Genomic DNA, 27101 nt, shown 5'->3' with positions numbered 1-27101 from the left:
GTCTAGGAGGCATGCAGTTGCCAGACTGCATGTGTCAGAGTCCTCATCAGAAGACTCGAGGGAGAAGGACACATCCACTGTGCCACTGGATGGTAGCAATGCCGGTTTGCCCTCCACCTCTGAGGGAGCACACACAGGTGCCAGACGCCGCCGCAGGGCTCTGATGCGCAGTCCACCTCCACATGGTGAGAGCCATGGTGTATTCTTAGGGCTGGAGGCCACCATGGTGAAGGTGCAGCGCCTACAAGGCAAGGCAATACAGTCAGTCCAGCGCCAAATGAAGGGCCTCAATGACACAATGGGCAACATTGACAGGGGCATAAGCTCAATGGCTGAGGGCATGAGGGAGATGGCTGCGGGCATGCGGGACATGTCCCAGTCCGTCATGCTGCTGTGCACAAAAATCGATGAGGACAGAGCAACACGTCGAAGGGAGAGGCAGAAACTTGATCGCCACACAAGGGCAGTGAACCGCCTAGCAACTGCCACTTCTCTGCTCTGCAGGCGCTCCGTGGCAATGCAGGAGGGCCTTGCGCACTGCAGCAATGATGTTTCCAGGGGGCTGGTGAGGGTGACCAGGGCACTTGAGGTGCTGCTTACAAGCCACTCTGCCACCACTGGTGCTGTGGATGCAGGGGACAGCGAGGACACCACCAGTAGGAGCAGCATTACCCCCCCTGTCACAGACACACGGAGGAGCATCAGACGCCATGGGGCTGCCACTGGTCCCACAGCCAGTGAGGACACTCAATCACTGGCATCTCGCACTGTAGTGCGTGGGCGCAGACGCTGATGCAGCACACAATTACAGGACACAGTTGGGTGAAGGAACCCTTGACTTCCTACTAGGGATGTCACCAATTTGTTAGGCCAATTTTGCCGTTGTTTTTTGGCGTAGTGCCGGATAATTAAAACTACGTCATAGCATCCAACTACTGGCTGTGTCCCCTTACTTACTTAGAAGTAGTTGCATGTGATTTCTGCCCGTCTCACTCTCCCATCTGTTGCTGCTGCCACTCCTGCTGCGTTCGGCTCTGGCTGTGCAAACTCATCATCATTGTCCTCAAAATCTGTTATTTCCACCTCTGTACCTGTCTTTGTGGAAAGGTTGTGAAGCATTGCACAAGTGGCAATGATCTTGCAGCAGATGATGGGTGTGTACTGGCGTGCGCCTCCGCTTTTGTGGAGGCAGCGGAACCTGCTTTTCAATAGTCCAAACGTGCGCTCCACCACGTTGCGTGTTGATTTGTGTGCCACATTATATCGTCTCTCACTCAGGGTTGATGGGTGTAGGTAGTGAGTGAGGATGAATGACCGCACGGCATATGCACTATCGCCTAGGTGAGTAAGAGAGTACCATTAGTCACATACCTCAATAGACATTCATAGGGAGTGTCACAGTGATTTACCTAGCAGGTATCCTTCTCCAAATTCTCCGGCAACCAGGCGTGTGTAGATCCCACTGTTCTGGAAGATGTAGGAGTCGTGGGTGCTCCCAGGAAACTTAGCTACAATATCAGTGATTATGTTGCCTGCATCGCAGATTACCTGCACATTTATGGAGTGGGTGGACTTTCTGTTCCTGTAGATGTGCTCAGTGGCTGCTGGTGGGCAGATTGGAATGTGTGTGCCATCAATACAGCCTATGACATGCGGGAACTGTGCCATCTGGTAAAAGTCTGTCTTTGTTTTCAGCAGTTCAGCCTGTGTGTTTGGGAAGCTAATGTAGTGTTGCATTCTCTGCATAATGGCATCCAGGAACTTCCTGAAGAAACGGGACAGGCAACTCTGGGATAGCCCGCCTACCGCAGCTATCACCCCCTGGTAACTGCCAGATGCGAGTAGATGTAGGCTACAGAGCACCTGCACGTGTGGTGGTATGGCATGCGCCCTTGTTGTTGGATGGTCCAGGAGTGGGTGCAGGTCCCTTATCAGCTCCATGATGGTTTGGGGGTGTAGCCTGTACCTTTCATGTATCTCAGCCTCAGTCTGTTGAAAGAGTGTGATGCGCTGTCTGTAAATGCGTTCCTCCCATCTCCAAATCCTGAGACCTGCTGCCTGTAGACGTAGGCGCCTTGCAATCACATACAGAGCCGCCATGGTGTCCACGCTGTTGCATTTTGGGATTGCTTATATGCACTGTGGCTGATTACCACCTGCTTTCACTCAGTGTTAATTACCGACTCTTAAATACCAAATTTCATGGAATTCGGTAAAACCGAATTTTCCTACATCTCCTTTCTCGTTTTACCATTTCATATTTACCGAATCGATAAATATGAATTCGGTAAATATGAATCGGTAATTTAGAATTCGGTGAAGATGAATCGGTACTTACCGATTCATAATTACCGAATCCTTCTTTTTGGACTCCTACATCTCACTTGCCTAAATACCGGTCGGTAACGGGATATTTACCGAATTTCGGCCGTTACCGACCGGTATTTAGCTACCTACATATGGCCCAAAGTGTTTTCTTCTGCTCATCTTTAAAGTTTTACCCGTATGACATGCCTAAATGTTTTTACTGTGGAGTATAACAATGAAATTGGGCTGTAGCATGCCGGGAGATTCCTATCCCCTTTTTTATATATCGGTACTATAACGGATATTCGCCATTAATTGATCGGGGCTTCCCTGATGACTGCTCTAAGTACATTTGTAACTGATGGCGTCCAGAGTTCTAAATTGCACTTGAACTATCTATTGGTACGCCAACTGGGCTGGGGGCCCTCCCTGGTGCTGCACTCTGGATAGCCTTAGCAACTACCACTATATTAATAACTATATTAATAAAATCATTTAGTCAGTTCTCCGTAAAGAAGATTGAGCCGATTGCTGGTTCCGCAGAGGGTTGGGCCATCAACTTGCAGGCACTAAAAATTTCAGTAAAATGACTAATCTTGTCTTGTTCAAAAATGTGGCAGTCTATGCCACTGGCTGAACCATCTGAGAAGAAAAAGGGACATTTATAACTTCCCAGAATAATCTGCTATGTTTCACATTGGGTACAGTATCAATATCTTCCCAGGCCTTGGCTTAGATTTCTCTTTTCCTGGCTTCTATTACACATTTATAGGTTCTCCTCACTAACGTAATCGCCTTTATATTTTGTGGGATGGTATTAGTAGCCTTCTTGAGGGTTTTCAGCCCTAATGTACATTCTGAGTCAAACCAGGAGTGTGATAAGTGGATATTAGGCGGCTTATTGCTTTTTTGCAAATGGGCAACAGTGCTAAAGATGGCTATAAAGCTTTCTTGGATCATGCTAGGCTTAGCATTGTGAGAGAGGAAACGGAAAACATCCGGGCCAACTTCAGTAATGAGATCTTTATAAAAAATCTGAGAATCAATACGATCCCACTCCATTTAAACACCCCTGTTTGTTGAGAAACTTATAGGAAGATTAGGTGAAGTAAGAAGGTCAGTGTTCAATTATTGATTGACACCAATGATTATTGGATTGTGCTCACTATAGGGTAGATGCCTCACCATAGGGTGGACTAGTCTTCGAACCAAATCCTCAGAGATTAACACAAAATCTATTAGACCGCCCTTACCTTTTTCCACATTAGTGGGCAGGTTGACAGAGTTGGAACTTAAAATATCAGAAGAAAAGGACAGATTATTTTGAAATATAATTTTGTTTAAGGCTCCCCTATATGCAGAGTGTATAAAGTGTCTGGCAACTTCTCTTTCCCCATCCGAGACCCTACATATACGATTACCGCTGTATGAACATCGCTCAATACGAACGTCACCGGCCCATATAATTGATGTACATCTCCGCTTGTTATTTGAGGAGTTCGTTAATAGATACCTTAGTTCTTCAATTATGGCCTCCTGCTCGCTGAGAAGAAATTAAAATTATTATTAACCAGTCTAATACTAGATATTTTGGGTAGACTAATCAACAAAATCTAGAAGCATGGCTCATTTTCTGTTACCTTTATCTCACGTTCCTAATGTTGACAGATACATTAATGGCCAGGCCACCCTTACCCCTTCCTGCCAGAGATGAGATGCAGGTAAACAAAAAGATTAAAATCCATCAATGTAAATAGGGTCAAATGACCAACTTTCCTGACAACATATTACGTCAAAGGTCAAAATAAAAGATAGCCAGTCTTCTTTAACCAATTTATGACGAATCCCTGCAATATTCCAGGAGAACAATCTAAGATTTTGGCTGGATTAATTAACATTTTGAGCCGTATTGGATCTTAAAATCTGCTGGGACTTGGGAGAAGTTGGTGTACTGGTGTTCAAATGGTTTAAATGGTTGGTTTCACATTTCTGTCCATTTTCCATGAGTTGTCAATGATTTTCAGTGAGGTTGGACAGGTCCTTAAAACTATTAGAAAGGAGCAAGGGGGCAAACATGTTTTGATGTGGGAGGCCATGGTGGTTTAGAACAGGTCAGGAACTCACATCATTTATAACACATGGGCCATAAAAGAAACCTAAAGGGCGAGCTCAGATTTGTGCATCTGGATTAGAGGAGTACTGTAAACAAAACAACAAGAATCAAACACAACACGAATCGCTAAAGTTCACGACTGCAGTCGGTCCTTTTCACCTCACCCCTTTTTGTTTTTTGTGGAAGATTTTTGGGAGAAGTTGGACTTTGAGGGTCCACAGTGATCCCATCAGTGTCAATATGTTTTTTAATTAGCAAATATTTTACCTTTTGACAAGTTTGTCAGGAGATTTGTCAAGAGTTTTATCAGAAGATTTATGAATCGGCCCATGTTTTCAGTGGGGATTATAGGTATGGTAGATGTAATGGAAGTTAAGGCAGTCTATGAATCTTCCCCATGCAACCCAGACAGGGATGTAGGATCAAGTAAAGGATCAGCCATTAGCCTTTGCACTGCTTGGATTCAGTCCGCAATAAGGTTTCATTTAGTGGATATTGCTCACATCACAGAGGAAAGATAGGTTGTATTGGAGGGGGATGGACAGGAACCCTTATTTCTCACTTTGACCTAAAATACTTTTCTTCCTCTTCATGACATTTAACTTGAACATCCAGCGAGTTGAAAAGGACGTCAGACCTCTCCTGGCCCCTCCTCAAGGCAGTCTAGGGACCAAGTCTGCAACCAAGATCCACCTCAGATTCACCTTAGGTCGAGAGCTCGGGAGCGTCAACAAGTAGTCAGATGGTGGCCTGGGAAGTCGCTCATGGCGGACAGTGAACACCAGTGTTGATAAAGCCAACAATTACTTTTTGTTGAATAAAATAAAGATAAAACAAAAAAAACAATGAGCAACAGAACAGTGTGCAACAATATGGCAGCAGTTACCTGCTTACCTCCTTCCCTGATCTTGCTGAAGCCACCACCTTCACCCATACTTAAGGTATGATTAAATGTAAATGTGGGTGTACTTGTAAAGCGCACTGTGACTCCATGGAGTATCCTGGCGCTGAAGACCGCTGGGGAACCCGTCCTGGTTTTCCCTGTGAGATGGTCCCTTTCTGGGTATCTCCAAGGTGAAACCAGTCATCCCCGGCATCTGTGGGGGGCTGTTGTAGAGATGAGGCAAGCTTAATGCCCAGAGATGCCGAGTGTGTTCCTGGTTAGAGTAGGTACCGAGGCGAGAATTATCAAGTCCGTTTTGACCCTGGTCCAAGACCCTGCCGCATCGGGAATTGAAGCCTGGTCCCTGGCCGATTCTCTGCTTACGGGTCTGCCGCCTCTAACCAGTGAGCCACACCTCTCCACACATTAAATCCTGATGATGGTAACTAAAAGAGAACTATGGCTGTGCCTGTGGTTGTAAAATTCTCTAAACAGTCTCTAGTTACAATAACCACTCTCACCAATTTACTGATGGCTGTCTTGGTTCTGCCCAAGGGTTGACAGGTTAACAACCTATAACAGCCCTGCAGTGCTATAGTCAACTCAACCACCGTTGTACACAGGGAAACAATGGTCCCCCCCAGCATAGAGCATTTACCGCAGTCCTGCTGCCCCACTTCTCTACTGCCCTGCCATACACCTGAACCCGCTCGTCTCCACGAGCTTGTCAGGTACAGTGGTGGTAGACAATGACAGGAGCAGCAAAGTCAGCTGTGACGCCAATAATAGTGCTGTTACAATGTTGGTATAGTGCGGGGATACCACGAGTGCACCACTGGGGAGAAATGATGCACAATCGGGATGCCGGCAACGGTGAAATCAAGGAAAGCCACAAAATAAAACAACTAACGCCACCATGGAGCAGGCCTAAGAACTCCATCAAGCAGCAGTCCAAAAGCTGAGGCCTCCCTCGTGGCTCTCTCCGGCATGTGACGTGAACCTGTGTGGGTTGGCACAATCACAGAGTCCGAGGGAGGAGAGCGTATCCTACATGTCATTTATTAATAAAAAATAATAATAAAAAGTTCAATTTACTTCATTTTACATGATGTGTGACGTCTTTATTATACAAAAAACTCATTAATATTATTGGTTACAAAATGCAAACTAACTATTTTTAATATTTCTAATAACCAGCAAGAATGATAAAATAAAAACATGTATTTCTACTACAGCCAAATAAAAATAAAATATATGATTTTTTAACAAAATTATAAAATAATCCAACATAAATAGTAAAACAAAATGTTAGATACTAAAGGGGTTTACTATTCCCACTCCAATCTAACCATTTTGGAGAAAGGTGTTGGACACTTAAGCGGTGAAATTTACTATTCCCACTCCAATCGAAACCAATTTTGGGAAGGTGTTGGACACTAAAGGGGTGATATTTACTGTTTCCACTGCAATATAAATGAATTTGGGGTCGGCATTAGACACTAAAGGGTGACATTTACTATTACTACTCCAATCTAAACCAATATAGGTAAGGTGTTGGACACCTAAGGGATTACATTTACTTTTCCCAATCCAATCTAACCATATTGGGGGAAGGTTTTGGACACTTAAATTGTCACATTTACCATTCCGACTCAAATCTAAACCAATTTGGGGAAGTCGGGCACTAAAGTGGTGAAAATAACTATGCCCACTCCAATTTAACCACACTGGGGGAAGGTGTTGCACAGTAAAGGGGTGACATTTACTATTTCTCCTCCAATCTAAACAAATTTGGGGATGGAGTTGGACACTAAAAAGGCGAAATTTACTATTTCATCTCCAATCTAATCATATGGAGGGAAGGTTTTGAACACAAAAGGGGTGACATTTACTATTAACAGTCAAATCGAAGTATATTGAGGGAAGTGTTGGACTCTAAAGGGGTGACATTTACTATTCCCACTCCAATCTAAACAAACTTGAGGAAGGTTTTGGACACTAAAGCGATGGAATTTGAAATGCTCACTCCAATTTAACCATATTAGGTGAAGGAGCTGGACGCTAGAGGGTGACATTTACTTTTCCCACTTTAATGTAGTCGTATTGGGAAAGATGGTGAACACCTAAAGGAGTGGCGCTTACTATTCCCACTCAAATCGGATCATATTGGGGGATGTTGTTGGAACTAAAGGAGTGACATATACTATTCCACACCAATCTAAACCAGTTTGGGGAAGGTCCCCATGGCGCAAAAAGCAAGGCGAAATGTAGCTGACTTCCTTGCAGAAGGTGGTGCAAGGAAGGGATGCAGCCCCATGCCCTATTTTTAGAGGTGGATACCCAGCACCATCTCTTCTCCACCCTGGCAGCAGGTCTGGCAGTGGTTATGGAGTCCGGGAGCATCAGCAGTGGTGGGAGAGAGTCTGTTGGGCTGTGCACAACTGCTCTGGGGTCTGGCTCATACTGCAACAGCTGATGCACAGGTGGTCTGACAGCCTTGACCAAAACCAGGACCTGCTGGACCTGCTAGGTGTTGAAATCAAAGGGCTCGGTGAGTAATTATTACTTTTGTTTCATGCTAATATGTCTTTCTGACATAGCAAACATGCTGCTCACACACAAGTAAATTAAGTTTAAAAATGTTATGTGATCGTTATTCTAGACAGGTGCTCAGTGCTAGCTAATCGTACTTGTTGACGCTTGCTTGAGCTGATTATTTAAAAATGAATGCAGAGACTCCAGTCCTCAGTCCTGTCACTAAGATAGTGGTAGTTAGTATTAGTGAGATAGCCATAATTTTTTTTGTAGCTCGTACAGTGTCAAGCAATTTCTCAGTGATGTGTATGCATGCATCCATCTATGCATTGAAAAATGCATACTTAGTGAATTGGCCCGTCAAAAAGGGTTGACACTGAGATTGCGAATGAGATGAGAAGCAAACATCATTCATGGCAATTTATCAGTAATTCCAAAATCTATTTTAGTAAATTTGTAATAGGGTTAGGTAGGTTTAGGAAATTTGTAATAGGAATGTCCGGCATACTACTAGTCAATCTGATTTAGACAAGATCAATGTTATTGCGATTGCCTTTTCCTGCCCAAAAATATTTTTAGAGAGATTATTTATTTACCACCAATATTTTATAATTTCTTGTCTTTATGCATTACATCAGCATCCACGGGCAAGAAGAGGACTGATGAGGAAGGTGAGGGAGCTTGAGGTGCCTCCCAAAGTTCTGCGGTTGATGGCTTTGCTGGTCCCAGTAAGTCCTCCTGTTGTTAACATTAATATTTATTTCCCTAACTTTTACCGCTCCCTATTTTCAATTTTGTATGCCTGTCCCCTAATTTTTTTCCAAATCTTCTTTCATCTATTTGTTTCTAAATTCTTGTAATCCCTGTATCTGGCATTTAAAAAATGTGTAATGTTTTTTCTAGCAGCACAGACCGCAAGTGCTGGGGCCAGATGTGACAGCGCCAGCCAAACAGATGCGGCAGCGGTCCAAGGGGGTGAGCCAGTGGCAGTGGAGGGCGGTGGTTAGTCATATTGATTGCTTATTGACAATTAATAATATACTCCCTGCAAGGGTGTACTGCTGACTTGTGAACACCACTTTTTGGCAGATAGAGTGGGAGTTGAGTATTTAATGGCCTCTTCTATCTGCAACTCAGAATACAAAGTTTGATAATGAACTTTAACTATGATGGGTTGATGGGAAAGGATGGGTTGAATGTAATATGAGTGAAAGGGAAGGATGGGTGTGTGAAAGGATGCATAACATTGGTAGGTGATAGGATGCATGGGTGGATGAAGGATGGATGAAAGGGTATACAGGTGAAAGGATGCCTGCCTGGGTGGGTGAAAGGAAGAGTCAGGTGGGTTTGATGGGTGAAAGGATGCATGAGTGGGTAAATGTATGTTGGTGAACGGTTAATTGAGACTGAGAGCCATATTTGGATGGATGGATATATGGATGGATGGTTTTCAAAGGTGAAGGCTGGATGAGAGAATGTAAAACTTAAACGTGAGTAGTAATGCCAAGGGTAAAGAATAATAATACCAGAAGAACAACGCAACAATGAATGGGTAAATGCTTGGAATGAAAATGAAACAAGGGACTAGGGAGCTCTGCTTGGGGGTGTTCTTCTCACCTACTTTACTTGCTTGGAATGTTTGTATCCAGGCTTTCATTCAAAGGGTTGAGGTGGTATTCCTCACTACTCATTTGACTCACAATAGTTTTCTAGCACAACATATATTATGACTCCGATTTCTAATCAACCATCATCGCTCTCTACCCATGGTATTTCGCCGGTGACACCCATGGTGACCTAACGGCTTAATGGTTTAGTTCTGCAGCACTGCACTGTTGGCTGTGCAATGCGCATCTGCTTCAGTTAGTGTGCCATTTACAAAGTTAATGGCAATGCGAAAACAAGGTGTGCTTCCCTTCCCTCCCAGTGCCTACTCAGTCACTTCCTAGTACATAACTCCTTCCCTATGTTCTGTCCCAGCCTTCCGAAAAATTTGAAAAAACCCATGTAGCTAAATCCTGCTGGTCCTAACAGGCAGGAGATAACAGCCCAGACATGGCAGAGGATACTGGAGCCCATCAGGGCCCAATACCAGTGGCTGGTGGTCGAGGAGGAGGAGGCAGCAGCAGCTGCAGATCCCAGTGCCTCTAGTCCACCGGCACCATAGTCCGATGGCATCCACCCGCTGCCCTTCCATCACTGCTGCCCCCATATTTCCGCGCATTTGAGCGCCATGCCATGCAGAGGCTGGTGTGCATGGATGCCAGACAGGAACTGATGGACAGGCACCTGAAGAAGATCCTAGCCCACCCTTAGTGCCTTCCTCTGCCCCTTTTTTCTTCCTTTTTGTGGTTGGTGGGACTTGCGGTGGGGAGAGGGTAGGGATATGGGAGTTGGGTCATTTGGATTTTTTTATGGACAATTTCATTTTGGGGCTTACTTCAGTTTAGTTTGGACACAACTTTCTTTTGGGACAGGGAGATTTGTTTTGGGAGAGGGATGTGCCAGTTGTGGGTTTAGTTGTTATTTTAGGGGGAATAAATATTTCACAATCTTACATAATGATTTAAATCTTTTTTGCAGTGCTTTACTTCATACTACTGCCTTTGCCACAACATGTTTTTAAAATCTGCTGATAGTGTATAACAAACTAGTTATGTGGTACCCTTGCTATGCTACTCTCTTCCTCCTAGTTTCTGCAGTCTGCAAGTATATTGACCACCAAGGAGTTTGGTATGATTTTCCTTTGTCTATATTGCAGTATAACAATGCTCCAAGGTTCTCCTACCTGCATAGATGAAGCGAGGTGCCATGGTGGTGGTAGTAGTAGCATGCTAGCCCACTAACAGTGAAGGCATCAGAAGTATGTTCCCACTCCCTCCTAGGTGAACTCAAACTGTAGGATAAGGACTATTCATCATAGGGAACTAACTAAATTGAAATAAAAACTGATTTAATGGGTTATGTGTTATTAAATGAACACTTTACAAACAATTGAGACAGTCGCCAGACTAGACTACTAGTACACAAGAAGCGAGACAATAGAGAAAATATAATAAGTAATGGTAAATTGAAATATTCAGACCAACGGTGGGCTAGGAAGATTTACTAAATGACGTGGACTCGAACTCTAAAGTAGACAAGGGTAAGCTTTGACGTAACACAGTGCCTGAATGATGATGCTGGCAAGGATGTTCTGAAAATAGCGAACCCTGTTTTTATGTGTGGGTGCGTAAATGTAGCCAGTGTAGGCCTTACTTAGAGTTGCAGCTCCTGCACTGAGTTGGTGTTGCTTTCGTCACATCTACCCCACCAAGTGTATGATCAATTAATGGTGTCAATTAGTAAGTCGCACCTCAATAAATCACACAGCAGGGGAAGAGGGTTAGGGTTTGATGAATGGATGGGAAGGGGGAAGGTTTGACAAAGACTAACGCTACAGAAGGACATGATTCATCTGGGCAATTAGCAGCCAACCGTCATAAATCTGTTATGGGAGGAAAAGAAAACAAATGAATGAGTACAGGTAACTTAAATGCAATACAAACCAAACTGTCTGTCTGCCGCCAGAGAGACCCAAGTTACCTTATATTTAAATGTTCTGTGTTACCTAGCTTTGAAAGATGGAAAATATATTACAAATTATGTAGGAGTCAAGTGAACAACACACACAGTTCTAATGGTTATTAAAAGAACAAATGATACTGTATTGCCAAATTGGGAGTTCAATCTGCATTCCTCTTGGACTATCTGTCAATCTAGGGTGCCTGGCGGATGTGGTCCTGTAAGGTAAGCGTGAGTATTATGTTGCTTTTACAGTTTGGCGCAGGATAAGAGGGCCTGCAGACTGTAAAATAAAATGATATTGTCGAATCGAAAAGAATGAAAGAAGTCAAAGTTCATAAGGAGTGCAGCAAGAAGACACAGAGGAAGCACAAGAAAGATTAGAAGAAGAGTTGGTTTTTTTGCACTCATTCATTTTATGACTGCTGTGTGAACATTGGTGAGAGAAATTGTACAACAATCAAAAATCATACAAAAGTGGCTGCATGTAACTATCGGTATTGGGCTGATCAAACTTGCAACTGTCATGATCATCAATTCATCATCATAAATCAGAACAATAATATGCAGCCTAACAGCATGTGCATAATAGTGTGATGATCATTAAGGACCACATGTCTGTCTCTCCAGTTATCTACAACAACAGGCACCCCAGTCAACCACCACTTAGCTTTAAATTTGAGCTAGACCTCATTGAGCACAGACACCCAGCAACATTGAATTTTACAAATCAAGTAAAATCAAACTGTTGTATTCCGCTTTAGGTGTCCGTACATAAGTTTCCCTGAAACATGTCCTTATATAGGCACAAATCACATTGCCCTTATATAGGCATAAGATCCAAGTCCTTATTTAGGCATTAACCATGCTATCCAAATACAGGCATGGTCACCTACATCCGTCCACCCCAACATCGCAACGAGTTCTTAGAAACCCGACCCTTAAGCTCTTGGGAGTTCCCCTAGCACAGGATTATTGATTTCTCCAAGAACTCATTTATTATGCATGAACCGCTATTCCTTAAGGGTTTATTCCTGACGTCTTCCTCTGCCCGACTTTACCTCAATGCTATAATTCCAAGGCACCTACCAGGTATAAATATACCTTCCCATGCCCAAGCAAGTGGGAGGAGACCTCGACTTTAGAGGAGCCCGTGTTCCGGCCTGACGCACTGATAAGAGACGCTGTCATCCCTGCTCGCAGAGAATCCGGCTTCCAGTGTTCTGACTCCCTTCGCGGGGTGTTAGAGTTCGAGACCCGGAAAGAGATTCCCACCTCTCTCATTCTCAAGGTATGGAGCTGACTAGAACCTAGAGGGACTCTTGGCATACCAGACTTTGCATACTAGACTATAGCATACCATACTATAGCCTATCATACTATGGAATACATAACCTACTTCTTACATTGTACTACACTTAGGTTAGGTACACTGGGGTAGAACTAGTTAGAGACGCATCTTATGAGAACTCGCATTTTTAGCTTATGTTATTTATGTATATGAATATATGTGATATAGCTAAAAAATAATGCTAGCGCAGCATTATTTCTTTCTACTGCTCACGCTGTACATAATATATCTCGCATACTGTCTTATGATTGTAACAGCTCATATCTGTTACACGAGAAACAAGACTGTTCAATAAATCCTTTTTATGGAAACGCTCGTCTATTCTTTCTGTGTAACTCTGAAGAAACTAAGCATGCACGAATAACTGAGTGAAATTGTTGTTTGTTGTTTCCACGATTCTGAGAGTGTTCCGATTCTAAAGGGAAACAAAGTTGTCATGTTTTTGCGGTTGCCAGAAACTACTCCCTTTTTGTTTACAAGGAGTTTCTAGTGGCCTCTGAGTTAGCTGGCACAAAGTAATTAAGTTTAATGTACTCGATAGGGGCATACTGACCTCAGTCCATGCCAAATCTATAGGGTATATTATTCCGATGCGCAGAGCCTATTAGGGAAATAGGAACTACACTACATGGTGCCCAACGTTTGGTAAGGCACTAATTTAACTCTAGATGCTGAGTAACTCAGTCGTGCTTTTCTCAGAGACACTTACTCCATAGGACGTCTGGAGTGGGTAGGGTTAAGTATCCACCAAAGCTGAATAGGACAAAAATCCTATATATTAGCTGTTTGATTTGTTCAACGTTGAATGCTACAGTGTTCCAAAATATTGTGCACCTTATCTTTGTTTCCTTGAAACTTGTTCTACATTTTTCAAAAAACAATGTCCCTGAAAAGGGGATACTAACACCGAGAACGGTGTAGCTACGGCTGACCCAGTCATAACAGCTTTTAATTTTACAGGTTTAAATGAAACCGATGAGGGTATTATAAACATCCCTCCAAACTTAAGGAGAGCCATTACTCTTAAACGTATAAAACACGGCCTAACACCAAGAGGCGGTAGAGCAGTTTTCGTGATAGAGGCACACAAATCCTTTCAGACAGAGGTATTCTATTCATGGATTGTATTCCCAGAATCATTAACAGGCTCGGTCCACTAGGTAGGCCAGGAGCAACATGGCCGATTCCAGCCGGCTACACACCACATCCTGACATCGAAGAGATGTTAGATGAGGAATTACTTACTCAACTACAAGAGTTAATAAAAATGTACTGACAATTAGTCCAATATGTCATGCAGACTTTCACAGTCCAACCACCAATAACCATTCCAAATCAAACCCCTCAAAAAGGATATACACTAAAAATTACTCCACATACTTTACACGCAGTCATGGGTAAAATGCCCACGAAACGTGAACAAATTCCATTCTGGATAGCTAAAAAAATTACTAAAATCGAAGCAGTATTTCCAAATACTAGCCCTTATGAGAAACACAGAATCCTAACAATCTGTTTGCCAATTGGGATCACACCACAACTGGAAGATTACACCACTTGGGGCACAGTCTTTGCTGCCATCTATACTAAAACACATGGTGTTCCATCAATTGCAGTAATACCAGATTTCCTGAAACAAATTCAAAATGAATACGGGGCAGAGCCTGCTCTGAATTTAGGTATGAAATTACTGAAAAACTTCGACCAGGTTTCAACAATAATATTATCTAATATTAAAGGGGAGGCAGCGTCAGTGGCGATCCGCCAACGATTAAGGGAATTTGATGTAACAGAGCATCAACATGAACTACCCATAAAAATAGAAAAATCTTATGCAGAATTAGGCAGAGACAGTTTGGGTGGAAAACCATTGAAGCCAAAACTGTCTGAAGGTCCTGAGAAGGACTCTATTAAACAAAATCCTACATCTTCTAAACAGAAGTGGGAAACTAATAAACAAAATCCAAAAGAGACACGTTCTCAATCCCAAGTTAGGTCTCCTCAAAAGGAGCCCTCTGAAAAGAGGTATAACCTAAGGAATAGGGATACTTTAAAAAAAACCTGACAGGTATCAGGATACTGATACACGCTCCTCTCATACCCTCAGATATCGTCACAGACATCAGAAAGAAGAGGACAGTCAGGTCACAAAGAAGAACGCGTGAAGTCCAAAGACAATCAGCACGTTCAGAAAAAGAAAGTAGCAGGTCTGAAGGTCAGACATGCCGAGAATACTGAGAACACAACTCAAGAACAGAGAAGGGGCTCAGACAATGCTGGACAGTACAGCAGAAGTAACAATAGCTCGCCAGAACCTGAAGGAACTTCTGGAGATAGTGGACTTGAATGAGTACATCACAGTAGAGAATGTAGACACCAGGGTTAGTACTCCACAAAAGTTATATGAAATAACACTCGGAATGGAGGGAGACATACAAAGAAAAGTGAAAGCGATCTTTTGGGAGAAACTTTCAAGGGGTTATGATATACTTCTAGCAGAACAGGACTGGCCACCAACATTTGTCAGAGAGTGCCCACATGGTGAGGACATTATTATGCCAGCCTTCTCCAACCATATTCTAATTCACCTAAAAATATACTTATGCCAGGAAATGGGCAATAGCCCATGCCCCAGCATTATACAAAAATCATCTGGGATGGGATGAGGACTCACCTCACCACAAAATACAGCTAAAAATCAACCTACTGCACAAAGGCAGTACCCAATAAAGCAAGAAGCTAAAAAACAGGTCAGGGAGATCTTAGATCAACTTGAATACCTAGGGGTGATTGAAACATGCACCTCCTCAATGAACAATTCTTTGATTCCTGTATCCAAACCAGACAATACATATCGTATAGTTTTGGATTACAGACACTTGAACAATTGTTCCAAAACATTTGCATTGCAAAATGCACATAGTACAGTATTAATGAATAACATTGTGCGTAAAAAAATATAAAACTATATTGAACATGTCAAATGGTTTCTTTTGTCAAAACATAGCACCTGAAAGCAGGTATTTAACAGCTTTCTCAATAATGGGGACTCAGAGTCCATTTTGTCGACTCCCACAAGGGTTCAAAAACAGCCCGGGGTTATTCTCAGCAAGGGTAACAGAGTTACTACAAATTTATGATAACAAGGCATTGTCATATGTCGATGACATCTATCTGACAGACGATGACCTAGATAGGCACTTGAACAGGGTGAATACCATTATACTGGGTTTCGCCTCTGAGGGCTATAAATTCAACTTTAAACGCTGAAAAACTTATAATCCATCTTGGGTTTCCTAAATTTTGGGAGAACTTATATTCTAAATTACGCAGAAAGGGTTAAACCTCACTACGAATTAATCAAACCTGATTTTTCAACAAAACATTGGACACAGGAACACACAGACATCCTGTGTTCACTTCAAGCTAACATGTTAGCAACAAATCATTTACAAATACACGTACATAAACGCAATTTAGTGATCTGAATAATTTTGGGTCAATGTGGATTCACCTATTTAACATTTAATGAGGGTGAAAAAGTACCAAGAGCATACAAATCACATTTGTATACACAAGCAGAAATGCGCGTCACTTCAACAGGAACAGATACTGACAGCAGTTCAAACCGTTGTAGCAAAAGAAAGAGCTCTAGCTCAGGGGAAACAAATTATTGTTGTGACTCCAGTACCAGCCTTAGAGGCGGTTATGAAAGCGAGCATTCCAAATGCAGAAGCTTTACATCCTAGATACAATGGGTTAATTCTCTTGCTGCAACAGATGTTGAATATGTTTTTGATCCTGATTTAAAAACACAAGCGTTCCTGCAATATGAACATGAATGTCCTCTGCCCACTGAAATTCTGCCTCTCGATCAGTACGAATTTATAATTTATACTGACGGATCAGTACGAATTTATAATTTATACTGACGGATCAGCACAACCTGCTACAGGGAGTAAGCAAGCTTACAGTGCAGCATGCGCAATCGTTAAAGGTTGCATGCGCGATGGTAACTTCCGACCAATGGTCACTAAAACTCAATCTCTAGGAGATTGTACGGCTCAGTGAGCTGAACTACAAGCATTCAAACTGGCACTTGAGAATATAGATCGTGAATTCCCCACACTTATAGTGTGCGATTCCTGTTACTGTGTCCAGTCATATAATGAATATTACAGAATTGGATTCAAAACGGATTCAGAGATGCAAAAGGTGGCACGTTAAAGCAGAAAACGCTTTGGGAACAAGTAGTTCAGTTGGGAAACAAACTACCAAAAGCTCACGTGATACACAAACTGAGTCATTAACGTGATGGCGTTCACGTTGCAGGGAATTCATTGGCTGATGAAGCCGCAAAGGGGGCTGTTCAGACGGCTTCCGTAGCTGTGATCACTCATTCAAAAACAAAAATAGACAGTAAGATATTGTTGGATGTCAATGCTTCAAGCAAAGACAGTGATGCAGTGTTACCAAAGAAATTTCCACTCAAGTACTCTTATGTAATTGATGCGAACAACGTTCCTTTTGCTCGAATCCCTGGAGTGGGGGATAGGGTGATTCCAAACATGGAACGTAGATTAGGACTGATCCTAGCAGCACATGAAGGGATAGCCTCTGCCCATGCAGGTGTTTCTGCAACAGTATCTTTACTAAAGCAAAGATATTGATGGCCTGGCATTAGGAAACAGACCAAAAACTATGTTTTGGAATGTGAAATATGCCAACAGATGAAAGTCTCCACAGTGAAACGTCCTGCGCAGACACCCCTGTTGATTTCAGACAAACCATTAGCTTGTGTTTACCTGGTACACTGCGGTCCCTTGCAAAGGGACGGTAACTATAAATATATAATGGTTGCAGAAGATTCATGCTCAAGGTTCCTATGGATGTGGCCTCAGCGCTCGGCTGACGCTTGAACTGTTATAAAAGATTTGCAAGACTTTATCAGCACATACGCAATTCTGACCAGGACCCTGCGTTCAGCTCTAGGGCTTACAAAGAAGCTATGGCCAGTTTGGGTGTAACATTGCGGTACTCCTCTCCGTTTCATCCTGAGGGAAATTCTGTTGTGGAAAGGAAAAACCAGGACATAAAGCAGTCTATAACAGCTAGAGTATTAGGTTTGGGTGATGGGTGGGTCAAACATCTTTATGGGGTCCAAGGCTCATTAAAAAATTTGCCACGTTCACTAGGGGGGGTCACTCCATATGAGGTCCTATTTGCGACAAGAATGTGGGTTCCTGATCTCGAATGTAAAGGCACAGTAGTGGAAAATAAACATTTTGATATCAAAGATCGTTTGGCTGTTTTGCAGGATCTAAATGAACTAAAATAGAAATAAAACAATGTGTTCCTGAAGCCAACCACCACTGGGGAAAAACTGGCAGTCCCAGCAAGGCGTTTCTGGATCCCAAAAGTTGGGGATCTAGTCAGAGAGAAGATTGCAGACAAGAAGAAATTTGGACCTTCTTACAGAAAACCAGTACCTGTCCTAGCCGTCCACGGAATGAGAACAGTACTTCTGCCGCCCCTTGCTGGAAAAAAGGAGAAAAGATTTGTGTCAATCGACCTCATCAAACCACACTATGTGGCCGATACTAAATAATAGGCCTTGTGGACTCCGACCTAGTAGCAGACGCCCTCCTCTTGTTACTATCCAAGAGGTTCAGACTGAAAGACTCATAACCATCGAGAATTCAGCAGTAAGAGATGAAGGACTAAGCAATAATGCTATGGAACTCATCCCTGTTGAAACTCAAGTAACAGTTCGTCCAGATACACCTGTCTACACCAACGTAACACGTGATAAACTGGTTTCAGCGATTTCGACGAATCCTCATGCAATTCCAACAATTGACAGAACTGCTTCTGGCTGCTTCATTAACTTTGATACGTTTTCTGAGGATCCAAGTGAGCTTGAAACAATGCCAGCCCTAACAACTTTCAAACAACAAGTACAAGACTTTTTTCAATTTCTGAAAGATACTTATCTGGTTTCTCCATGGATTAAAATATGGATTATTTCTGGAATATTTTTCTTTCTGCTTTGGCTAGCTTTGATAATGACTCTTAGCATGCTTATGAATGGCAGATACTTTCGTTTTGACACTGAAAGTAAAAATGTGAACTTACTTTTAAAGCCACACAAATCTTCCCATCGTGAAGCAAGAGACTTGTCAGTAGTGAACATCACAGCCGTTCCTATACGGGATGGTATAGTTTGGGACAAAACCGATTTCAACATATTCGGCCCGACGGAACTTCTGAAGATTCCACATTTATTTAAAAAAAATTTAAGTGACTTTATTACCTCCAGTACCAATTCTTTTGAATGGGACTTTGAGACTGTTAATAACAAGATGTCTGATCTAGAAAGGTCTGCTCCGTTCTCTAACAATGAAAACTTAGAGGGTTCATCAGACTACGAACAGCTTTTTTGTTGTAACCACTATGGTCATCATTTCTTGCATAAATCTGCAACACCTAAAAATGCATTTATGTTTAACCAATGGGAACATTGTCCTACACCACCAAAGGGTAGTTCAAAAACGTTTGCAAATAAGTTTCCATATTTTTCAGGGTACAATACATCTGATCCAGAAACATTTTTCTATAGAAATGTGAACGCAACAGGACAGAACAAAATGTTAACTAATACAAAACAGATTTATTCTGCAGCCTTTATCGCCCAACTGTCTAGACAAGGGTTTGACTTTTGGAACGACACAATCGACACAAAATCTGTCTGGGGTTCTAAAGATTGGAAAGTGCAGGGAATAGAAGCTTTGTTTAGAGCCTGTATCGTCCCTCGGCAAATAATGTTTTTGAATGACACTCTGCAACAAACGTCTTGCCTTGGATTAGCCTAGATCAAAGACATGAACACACCTTCTGTACCAACACCTGCAAGTTATGGCACTACACAGGGAGTGGTCACAGTAGACACAATACTACAGAACAACAGATCAGATCCAGATTGGGAAAATTGGTTGCTCTGGCCCACAGACACAAACATCTGTCAAGAAAGATTCCTGAATAGAATACAGGGCTTTACCATCCATAGGCCAGACCCACGTTATGTTCAACTACGGCACCCAGGGGTAGTAACAACATACAGTGTAGGAAAATTGTGCCTCAACTGGCTACAAAGATCTACACTTGTGGATGTGAAACAACACTTATCTTTACTTAAAGAAGACGCAGACCTTAGGGATTTCTTGCTAGGACCGAGAAAAACACGTCAAAAACGTTTCATAAATGCCGGCATTTGTGCTACTTATAATGAAATATGGAAAGTTTCACAGGCAGAGGCCGCAGAAAGAATACGTGAACTTGATCGTATTAACTTAGAGAAATCTCTCACTGTGGTCGACAATGGGTTAACAACTTTGTCATCCAGAATATATTCACTGGACAACATTGTAGCCTCTGCTATTGACATACTGGAACAATATTTAGCTATTTTACAACAAGGTCAATCTCAGTTACGTTCTATTATGTTATTAGGCTGGACGCTGCAATCCTTGCGTGTAGGCTATGTGCCTTGGCGTTTTATCAACACGTCGTCTCTGTTTTCAGAATACAATCTCACGGATAAACAGATTGAACTGGCACAAAGGGGAGCAAAGTATACAGTGCTGAGCATTGAAAAACTGGAAAAATTACCATTTACGGTAGCAGCAAAACCAGCTACAGAATAGCTTATCCATGGCAAAATAACTCTGCCTGTCACTACTTTTCATTTTCAGTATTGCCTCAAACAAATGCAAGCAGGCAAATATGAAAGGTTGGATAAAGAATATATTAAGACATCCTGGGATTTATCTTATGAATACAGATGTTGTAGTGTGGTTCGTGAAGTGTTTCTAAGCGGTATACACTGTGAAAATGTACTGAGCAGATCTCTCATATGTCAGGACATTTCTTTACACGGGGATTGTAATGGTTCTGGGGCAAACTTGTCCTGCCACCTGCAGGGTACGCCAGCTGCTGTGATTAATCCAGTGTTTGGCCAACTTTCTAATGGGAGTTACCTCATGTTGAATGATCAAAGTTGCTGTGGCATGTTGCCAGGAATCCCATATCTGGTAGCGCTTAGCTCCAGGGTTACTTGTTGTATGCAAGTATTGTTTCCCCAAATAGACACAGTCAGGGAATCACCTCCATGGCCTTCATTGAATGTTTCTTTTAAACGTTTTGATACTTTAAGCAAAATGAAAGCCATGCTTTTGCAACAGACCGTGCCTTTGACCTCAGCCAAAGAAACCTATGTTCTACAAATTGCAAGGACTTCGGCTGAGATACAGGCTCTAATTGGTACAAAATGCCCTGTATATTTCAAAGAAATGATGGGACGTATCTTAAACATGTCTGATACGAGCGGGGTTGTACATGTATTTAAGACCATATGTTCAGAACTGTTAACAACTTTTCAGGCAGTCCTCAGAATCATTCCAAACTTCGTGCATTCGGTGTTTGGTGGTCTGCCATTAGTTCTAGCACTCTTTGCAGGAATCCTGTTTCTATTCCTACTACTACGCTATGGCAAGCCTATCCACCGGCGTCACTCCCAGCAACTTGGAGAAAGCTCTCCTAGAACGGAAGTGCCATGAGCACATAGTGCAACTTTTGGGCATACCTCTTCCACGGGAACTTAGTACAGCATGGTTTCTGTCATTTAGACCAATCCGGCAAGATTGCATCTTACCTGTTCTACTCTGCTTGCTTTGCGGTGAAGAATGCGTGCTAGACATCTGTCTAACACTCCCATCAGTCATGCCAACAGAAATCGACACTCTGCTGGACCCGATAACTGCTCATGCTCTGTGTTGTCCCCAGAGGCTACCAATCCTGATGACGGCATTTGTTGAGATCTCACAGACGCTTCCTGCTGCTGCTGAGGTACGAGATGGATCAACAGGTAAACAGGTAAAAACGGACGCGAACATGATGTGTTCCAACTATCACCGACATCGGTAGACAATCTTTTGTCTACAAGAGTAGATGATTTCATGTTTTTACCAGACCTATACACTGACTTTGATTCGGCTCACATTGTACCGGGGAAGCAATGAATTTGGCCTCCATATTTTCAAAACAGAACAAAACTTGGAACTCTTCCTAAAATATTTTGTAATTTTTTTTAATTTTGGAAATACATGGCAATTCAATCTGCTTACAGTAGAACTATCCATATAGAACAGACTTCTTTCAATACTTCCAGGGACACATTGTAACCTTATTTACCACAATTTCATTTAGTACCAGGTTATGAAATGGCTTTGTTTTTTGAATATTTGTCAACCATTTCATTCATATTGCATATATTTCTAATATATGCTTAGAATGAAAATCTGCTTTAAAATGTACAGTACCTTTACATTACATGTTTTGCAAAAAGTTTTTAAACAAACTTCTTTTAGCATGCTTTTGCAAATGTTTTTTTAGCAACATGTGGCACTCAGTTTAATGTTTAGCATTTCATGTTTAGCATTTAGTATTATCGTTCATTCGAAAGTGGAGTGGGTGTTGTATTCCGCTTTAGGTGTCCGTATATAGGTTTTCCTGAAACATGTCCTTAGATAGGCACAATTCACATTGCCCTTATATAGGTATAAGATTCCAGTCCTTATTTAGGCATTAGCCATGATATCCAAATACAGGCATGGTCACCTACATCCATCCACCCCAACGTCACAACGAGTTCTTAGAAACCAGACCCTTAAGCTCTTGGGAGTTCCCCTAGCCAGGATTATTGATTTCTCCAAGAACTCATTTATTATACATGAACCGCTATTCCTTAAGGGTTCATTCCTGACGTCTTCCTCTGCCCGACTTTACCTCAATGCTAACATTCCAAGGCACCTACCAGGTATAAATATACCTTCCCGTGCCCAAGCAAGTGCGAGGAGACCTCGACTTTAGAGGAGCCTGTGTCCCGGCCTGACGCACTGATAAGAGACGCTGTCCTCCCTGCTCGCAGAGAATCCGGCTTCCAGTGTTCTGACTCCCTTCGCGGGGTGTTAGAGTTCGATACCCGGAAAGAGATTCCCACCTCTCTCATTCTCAAGGTATAGAGCTGACTAGAACCTATAGGGACTCATGGCATACCAGACTTGGCATACTAGACTATAGCATACCATACTATAGCCTACCATACTATGGAATACATAAAATTCTTCTTACATTGTACTACACTTAGGTTAGGTACGCTGGGGTAGAACTAGTTAGAAAAGCATCTTATGAGTACTCGCATTTTTAGCTTATGTTATTTATGTATATGAATATATGTGTCATAGCTAAAAGATAATGCTAGCGCAGTATTATATCTTTCTACTGCTCACGCTGTACATAATATATCTCGCATACTGTCTAATGATTGTAACAGCTCATATCTTTTAGACGAGAAACAAGACTGTTCAATAAATCCTATTTATTGAAACGCCCGTCTATTCTTTCCGTGAAAAAGCTAAGCATGCACGATTAACTGAGTGAAACTATTATCTGTTGTTTCCACAATTCTGAGAGTGATCCGATTCTAAAGGGTAACACAGTTGTCATGTTTATGCGGTTGCCAGAAACTACTACCTTCTTGTTTACAAGGAGTTTCTAGTGGCCTCTGAGTTAGGTGGCACAAAGTTATTAAGTTTAATGTGCTCGATAGGGGCATACTGACCTCAGTCCTATGCCAAATCTATGGGGTATATTATTCCAATGCGCAGAGCCTATTAGGGAAATAGGAACTATGCTACAAACCACCACTGTCAGAACTCCATTGAGTTTGGTAGGCCACTTTAAGCAAATTGGTTGGTTTCTGTGAAGCTGAAAGCATCCTTCTTCTGTTGGCAGTTCTAGAAGTAGTCAAGCTCATGGGCTGAGTCCTTCCATGATTCTGATTCTCCTGAGTCCGAGTAAGGTGTCAAACTTCATACCGACTGTGTCCCGACTCAAATGCAATAGATCGACCTGTAGTACAATGCTGGTGATTCACAACAAGAGAAACATTGAGTTACTATTTCTGTAGACTAGATTTGTATTTGTGTTATCTAAAGTGACTGGTCTGGTCTGACTCTTAGAGGAGTATAAAGCAGAAAACAAAGCAGTGTGGAGTGATCCCAGCAAACAAATTTTGATAACTCTTATAGAGGAAGGGAAAAATAACCTTCCGGGAAAAAATGATCAGCTGTTGCTAGGACAGTAATAGTTACAGATAAACAAACATCCAATGTCGCTGCTTGCCACCACATGAATCATCTCAACACACTCACAAACAACAATCACTCAGCGTGCAATGCATACCAGTTACCTATTCTTCCAATTCAGGCGTGGTCACTGTGGTAAATTGCTGATCCATTGATCACAAAACAGACATTGGTCAGTTTTGTAATAAATCAAATGTGGGGCAATTTGGCTAGGGGAATAAACTAGGAAAAGAATAAGGATAGATAGTCACGGCACATGGATGAAGGCAGGCACAAATTTGTATCTCCAGTGTCCTTGAGGGAAATGAATTGGGGAGGCATCTTCACTGCACACTGGTGCAACCCCAATCCGGCAATTAAATGCGTGCTTTTACTACGCGTTGTTACAACGCGATGCCATTACTACACAAGTCATAACATCGACTTGCAGTAGATGGCGCCGTAACATTAGGAATGTATAATTTACTATTCCAACTCAAGCCTACACAACAGTAGGGAAGTTGTTGTAATAGTAAACTATACTATTCCTTATGTTAGAACGCCATCTACTGCAAGTCAATGTAATGAATTTTGTAGTAATGGCATTGCGTTGTAACAACTGCGTTGTAAAGGCATCAGGGTCAAATGATTGCGATGTAAAGGTTGTTTCTCATCTAAGACGGTGGATGTGAATGAGACTGTTGTGCTTGTACTTTCCTGCTGTGAGGCTGCCGACATCTTCGTGCTGGATTGCGCTGGACCGCATCTCTTACTTTACCCCACCCCCTCACTTCTGGATCTCTTCCTGCTGCTGTGGTGGGACATGTGAACCTCGAGCACTCGAGCTGGAGCACTGAAGCGGGAGCCTCGATGGGCCATAAATGCTGCGGTTTAGCAGTACAATTGGTGCAGAAGCAAGCAGAAGGTGTTCCGACCTTCTGGCTGATTTCTAATAAAGCGGGCGGTTGGACCGTGACCCCGGAGTGTTGGGCGTACGTGCACGTGCCATGTGCTGTTGTGTCTTGAGGCAGTAAACTGATAACAAGGTGGAGCCCAGGGCCAACGCAAGATATCAAAACCGGTAACCGGTGCTGGAAGAAGTAAAATAAAAGGGAAGCAAAGGAAAGCTCCAGAAGGCAGTTAACAGGGAAGGGAGGTGTAGTGGAGTCGGTCTCTGGCTGGAGGTAGAAATATTCCCCCTCCGTACCCCCCTTGCCAGTGCTAACACTAATATGTAGTATCAGGAGGAAAAAGCTATATAAAAGGATGTGCAATAACATTGGAACCTACCAGGCCCTTGAAAAAAAGAAAGGTAAAGAAATAGAGGCCTGAAGGACACTCAGCGTCTCAGCACGAGTCACGGTCAGTCAGCCATCTCACAGCAGAAGTCAGTGCTTTTAATGTGCCGATTCAGGGGTAATTTAGAAGATAAAGTTGATATTTTGGTGTTTGCTGTTGCAATATCTGAACTAGTTATTAGCCTGAAAGCCTGTAAAAGGGTGGTAGAGGTTAAGCGGAGCACTCCTTGGCAAGAGAAAAGCCAGAGTTCCTCGCCACAAATCCATTTTCCAACCTAACTTTTAAGAATTATTATATTTTTGGAATCAATCACAAAGAGACTTGAAGGAAGCCAAAAGCATGCAAAACACCACCCCTCCCCCACAGTGCTTAGTGAGTCTACAAATAAAAACAATTCAATAGTTGACTCTACAGTAAGCCCCAAGAGAAAGGAAATGATGCCATTAAGGAAAAACACAAGAAAGTAAGCTGTAATTGACAACATTCTATCAGGAGCGAAAGGGGGAGCACTAGTGTCAAAATCGATTAAGGACTTCGTTGGCAAGCTTTTTAAGAAGATGCATACCCCAGTAAGAACTCCGGCCATTAATAATGAACAATTGAAAGAACATGAAGACATGGAGCATAGTGTCCCAACTCCAGATATAGCACTCTTTAATCAATCCAACTTAAGCCAAATTGATCTTAACTTGGAACCCAGACTGTCTTTGTCCCCACAAATCTTTTCTTTGGTCAGTTATAAAGAACTAGAACGGGAGGGGACTACCTCTGATGGAATAAGGAGTGACTGGAGAGCTGATTCTGACCTGGCCGTGAAGCCAAAACTAGACATGTGCATGGGTCATATAGTAAATCAAGGAATAGAGTCAACAGAAGGATCAGCATGCAATACTACACTGAACATAGACATTTCAGCAACACCCTGAGCTTCAATGCTGGTTATTATCTTAATGTTGCAAAAAACCCTGCAAGGTTTACTAGAAGTAAGCAAATTAAATAATAATTTGCTAAAAAACCACAAAACCCAATTTCAGCAAATTGTCTGGGAACTGCAAGTGATTATGGGTCTAATGCCCTCAGTAGTAAGACCAGTCCCCAACTCCCAGAATCAGGGTGGTGCTGAGGACATCGATCATGTGAATAAAGTGCAGGAGGTTTATATTTCGAGATGCCCAATGCTACTTAAGAGACGGGGAGCATACACTTGGTATAGGCACCTTAACCCATTGAGAAAAATAAGAAGATCGGTGCAAAAATAGGAAAAGCAAAAGGCCATAAGAAAAGGAAGTTTGAAGGATTGGGTGGATCAGCGGTTGATTGTGCCCATGGAAGAAAGAGGTTTTAAGAAAGGACACTCAACGATTGACCACTGTTTTGCTCTATGGGCGGTGGCAAGAAAGTATATGGAGCAAAGAGGGAAGTTGTACTGTTGCTTTACAGACTTCTGAGCCGCTTTTGACTTGAGTGACAGGAGCTGTCTTTGGGAGACCTTGAAAAAATACGACATCCCAGAAGGGCTCCTGGTGGTAATCCAGGAGTTGCACACTCAGAACTGATGACCTAGTAATTTTGGACCAGACAGATTTGGGTCTGCAGCAGTAGTTAGATGCTTTTAGTAAATATTTTGGTGCAAAGCATTTAACCGTGAATATGGATAAGACTAAGATTCTATGCTTTTGGAAGAGAGATTAGAGGTTTAATTGGTATCTGGGCTCATCTAAATTGGAAATTGTGAATGAATACAAATACCTAGGGGTCTGGTTTGATAAATCTTTAAAGTGGCATACGCATTTGGAGTCCCAAAGAGCCAAAGCCTTTCATCTGTATGTGGGCTGAAAAACTTCAATCGTATCGATGGGGGGATGT

This window comes from Triturus cristatus, chromosome 9 (assembly GCF_964204655.1).
Source record: "Triturus cristatus chromosome 9, aTriCri1.1, whole genome shotgun sequence".
NCBI classification, from domain to species: domain Eukaryota; kingdom Metazoa; phylum Chordata; class Amphibia; order Caudata; family Salamandridae; genus Triturus; species Triturus cristatus.
The sequence above is the reverse complement of the archived record's forward strand: the minus strand, read 5'-3'. Positions refer to the sequence as shown.